We start from the raw sequence: 5,331 nt of genomic DNA on the forward strand, positions 1-5,331 counted from the left end.
AGAGACTTTTAATTTTTTGTTTCAAATGTGTTTATAATTTCTCATTGAAATATTTTTATGATAGCTGCTTGAAAAAGATCATTCTAACATCTCCATCACCTCAATGTTGGCATCTATTGATTGTCTTTTTCATTCAGTTTGAGTTCTTTATGCTTCTTGACATACTGTGATTTTCTATTGAAATCTGGACATTTGAGTATTATGCAATGAGACTGTGGATTTTATTTTAACCTTCTCTTTAGTCCTTGAACATCACTCTGGCAAAGAAAGGGAGGAGCACTGCTTCATTGCTACCAGGTAGAAGAAGAAATCGTGGTCTCCCACTCAGCCTCTGCTGACATCCAGTGTAGATGCTCCTCATTCCTGCTGTATAAGAGTGGAAATTCTAGCTGCCCATGAGGTCTTCACTGATAACTCCTTAACTGGGAGGAATTGGAGTACCTGCACCCTGGGTGGCCTCCCCTGACACCGTGGTGAGAGTATGTGTACGTGGCTTTATTATTATTGACTGGGTGGTTGTGGAAGTCCTTATTCTCCAGTAGGGCTCTGTTGTCACCACCCGAGCGGGTAGTGGTAGGGGTGCCTAGTTACTGTCATGTGGGAGTAAAAGTTCAGGTTCCCATGTAGTCTCCACTAACAACATGGATGAGGGTGTGTGTTGTGGCAGGGGTAGCGGGTGCTTATCACCCAGTGAAGATAAAATTTCTGGCTCTCTACTTGATCCTCTCTGATACCATCCTGGGGTATGGGCCTTTGGAGGACCTTCTTACATCCTGGCAAGGATGAAAATCTGGGATTTCACTCAGCTTTTGCTGCTGCTGGTGGTGGTAGAGCTAAATTTTTTTCTGTGATATTTGGCTGGAATACAGCAGTTCTTATCTAAAACTTTTCTTACTAAGCTGCCCTTTCCTAGTCCTCTGGATAGAGATAGCAGGCTTTTGTTGGGAATTGTTTTGTCTGCACCTGCAGTGTTTCCTGACTGCCACTTTCTGCAGTTCCATGTCTGGGATATATGAGGCCAGAGGAGGACCCAGGAAACTCACCACCATGTTATTCACTGCATTCTAAGTCTCCTCATTGGTCTGTGTTTTTCTCTCCATCTTTCAGAGTCTTCTTATGTTTGTTTTATACATAATATCCAAGGTTTCTGGTGTACTTAGCATGAGGAATAAGAAAAGTACATAAACTCTATTTTCTGGAAGTGGAAGTCTATCATTGAATTTTGCTATAATTTTCTTCTTTTACACCATGACTTCATTTCTAGATCCTTAGCTTGCAGATAGCTTAGGTGGGGAGGTCAAGCAATTTTTCTATGGCATTCAATTAACTGATAAATAAACAGTTAAAGATCAGAGATTGCAGGAGCTGTTTTCCAGTTTTGGGAGGATGGAAGAACGGAGGTTAGCTGTGAGTGGCATTACTGGCTAAGTGCAAAGCTGATCTGTGGATATGAGAGTTAAAGAGAAGAAAGGAGGTAACAAGGAAAGTGGGCAAAGATTATGTACCTGTATGACTTATCTACAACAATGGAAGATTACTTAAAGTATAAATAATGCAAGTAAGACTCTTATTTTGTCAATATATTATTTAGTCTAGTTTATATATAACACAAAATTTATTTTGACATACAAAATGAGTTTTGTATTAATAGTGTGACAACTCGAAGGTAAAAAGAAAAATATGACAATTTCAGACTTAGGTACCTAAGATTCTGTGTTTCCAGTATTAAATTAAGATAAGTAATGGAAGCTTTGATTTTATAGCACAGTATCTTGTGTGAAGTTATTTAAATAATTTTGAAAGACATTGCAAATCATATCAAAGCGGATTCATTAGGCATGTGACACTCGGTAGAATCAAGTTTAAACCATGTTACTTAATATATTTTATCTTGATTTTCTATATTCCCATAATAATTCAATTAAACACTCTGCTCTCACACTACCAGTAGATGCATACATAGGAAGAAAGAAGTTTATACCATGGTTAATATATTTATTCTAGGGTCCCAGAATATTCTTTTTTTTTTCAGATGGAGTCTTGTTCTGTTACCCAGGCTGCAGTGCAGTGGCATGATCTCTGCTCACTGCAACCTCCACCTCCAGGTTTCAAGCAATTCTCCTGCTTCAGCCTCCTAAGTAGCTGGGACTGCAGGCGTGCACCACCACACCTAGCAAGTTTTGTATTTTTAGTAGAGATGGGGTTTCACATGTTGGCCAGGCTGGTCTCAAACTCCTGACCTCAAGTGATCCTCCCTCCTTGGCTTCCCAAAGTGCTGGGATTACACCCAGCCCCAGCATAGTCTTTTAATCATATTCATTTGCTCGCGGTACAGGCATTTAGGTTTTTTAGAATTTTTAATGTCTCATAATGTTACCATCTTGAATTTTATAAAAGTTTAATATCTAAATGTGCTAAACAAAATATACTGAAGAAGAAATTAAGCTTAATGTGTAAGGACAAATGGAAAAGGTAGGTCATGACATACCTTAGAAAATATTCCCTAGAAATGTGTAGAAAAGAGAATGATGATGTCCATAGACAAAATTTGTCAGAAGAAACAAGTCAGTCAGGTCAACCAGTCGGTAGATTGGCTGAGAATCAGCAGATCTGTCAAATGACTGTCTGTCTGTGTGTGTGTGTGTGTGTGTGTGTGTGTGTGTGTGTGTGTGTGTGTGTCGGGGTAGATGGTAAGTTCTAGTAAAGGATATTTAGCCCATTTGTTATTAGACTAGTCCACCCAATAATGAGAATTGTAATCCTCCAAGTACAAAAGCGATGTTATAAAAAACTAAATGAGCAGCTCATGGAGGTCACACAGATGCCTAAACTCAACATGTCCATAATTATTTAACAACTTTCATCCCTTATTCTGCTATTTCTTCAGCATTTTTTTTCTTGGATATACAGCTCTGCCATCCACTGTGTTAGCCAAGCCAGAGACTTTCTTTCTTCCCCCATATCCAAGTTATAAAAGTCTTACCTGCTTTAATGCACCTCTGATCGCTATTCTCAAATTCTCTGCTTCAGTCGCACTGAGATTTTTCTCTTTCTTTCCCCTGGGCCTTCCCTTTTTGAGACATGTTCTCTCTATCCCCATGAATTCTTGTCAGTAAGTTTAAAGTGAGCCTAAGCATCTGTGTTGTTAGCAAAATTTTCAGATGATTTTACACCCAGTCCAAGAATCATTTTATTGAGACATTCCAGTTACTTACTTTGTGGATCTATACTTCTGTCTTCTCCTTTCCTCTTGCTTCAGTGGTTGATCCATCCCTGCTTGTTTAAGGTTAATGCCTGCATCTGCATCTGAATGGCATCCCTTCGCTTCCACTCAACACATTGCTCCTGCAATTGCTCCTTCTCTCTGCTGCATCAATTCTTCTCTCTGTACTTGATGATTCCACCAGCATAGACATGCTGCCATGGCTTCATATTATAAACAAAATACTCTCCAGATGCCTCTCTATGCTTTATGAACTCTTTAAATCATTGCCTATATTTATTGCCTTCCTTTTCTCAACTTGCACTCTCTTTAAACTCACACTGACCAGTCTCTCAGACCCTCTACTTCTTGAAAATTACTCTTGCTAATGTGGCCAATGACATGTATGAACACCCATACTGATACTCAGTTCACAGTGGAAATATTTTTTCTTATAAATGTTTTCTTTACATTTATGTTCTCTAGATGTTGAAGTGGCTCAGGGATCATCTATTTATTTATTTTTATTTTTTTCTTTTTTTTCCTTCACTGGTCAGCTCATACCTAGCCCTCTTCTATGTTTTAGATATGCTTACTTCCTTGATGATCTCATAGAGCTCAAAGCCTTAAATACGATCTATATGCTGGTGACACTGACATACATATTTTTCCAGTTTTGACCTTTCCCCTAACCTCAAGAATTTTATATACAACTGCCTACTTGACATTTCCACCTGGATGTCTAATACAAATTTTCAGTTTAACATGTCCAAAACCACACTCCTGTTTTTCTCTGCCCCCTCCTTAATTCTGCTCCTCCCCTAGTCTTCCCCACATCAATAATGACAAGTACATCCCTTCACAACTCTAGTTTCTCAGGCTACAGTTAACTCTTCTTTTCCTTTTATACTCTACATCTAATCCCTCTCTAATTTCCAACAGGTTGACTTTACCTTCAAAATACATCCAGAATCCAACTGCTTCTCACCATTGCTATTGCTACCACTCTGGTTCAAATGACCATCATCTCTTGCCCCCTATAGGCTACGCTCCTCACAATAGATAAAATGGCCCTTTTAAATCATAATTTAGATTATATTACCTCTTAGTTCAAAACCCTTCAGTGGCTCCCATCTCATTTACAATAAGGGCAATGCTCTTCCAGTAGTTCCCAATATCTTAAGCTAACAGACCCTCTGATCCCATGTCCCACCATTGTTTCCTTCACCAAGTCTGCTTTAGCTTCACTGGCCTTCTGGATATTTCTTCAACATACTAGGGATGTGTTATGAACTGAATGTTTGTGTCTCCCCAAATTAATATGTTGAAGCCCCTTTCTCCAATGTGATGATAGGTGAAGATGAGGCCTTTGGGAGGTAATTAGGGTTAGATGAGGTCATAAGTATGACTTTCATAAAGGGATTAGTGCCTTTATAAGAGGAGATACCAGAGAGCTTGCTTTCTCTTTCTGTCCTCCGCATGCATGCACTAAGAAGGTTATGTGAGCACATTGAGATGACAGCCACCTATAAGCCAAGGGAGCAGGCCTCAGAATAAAACCTATCATGCCAGCACCTTGATCTTGGACTTCCAAGTTTTCAGAACTGTGAGAAATAAATTTCTGTTGTTTAAGCCACCCAGTTGATGGTGTCCTGTTATGGCTGCCTGAAATAAGTAATACAGAATGGTCCCATTTCATAGCTTTTGCACTTGCCACTCTCCTACCTTGAATACTATTCTCCCATATGCTTCATTGCTCATTTTCTCACCTCCTTCAGGCTCTACTCAATGTTGCTTTAGTAAAGTCTTCTCTGACCACTCCATTAAAAACTGCAACCCCTGCCAGGCGTGGTGGCTCTCACCTGTAATCCTAGCACTTTGGGACGCTGAGGCAGGTGGATCACCTGAGGTCAGGAGTTCGAGACCAGCCTGACCAACATGGTGAAACCCTGTCTCTACTAAAAATACAAAATTAGCCGGGCATGGTGGCGCATGCCTGTAATCCCAGCTACTCGGGAGGCTGAGGCAGGAGAATCACTTGAACCCAGGAGGCGGAGGTTGCAGTGAGCCGAGATTGCGCCATTGCACTCTAGCCTGGGCAACAAGAGTGAAACTCCATCCCCAAAAAA

Source organism: Rhinopithecus bieti, unplaced genomic scaffold, assembly GCF_001698545.2.
Source record: "Rhinopithecus bieti isolate Rb0 unplaced genomic scaffold, ASM169854v2 scaffold_110, whole genome shotgun sequence".
NCBI classification, from domain to species: Eukaryota; Metazoa; Chordata; class Mammalia; order Primates; family Cercopithecidae; genus Rhinopithecus; species Rhinopithecus bieti.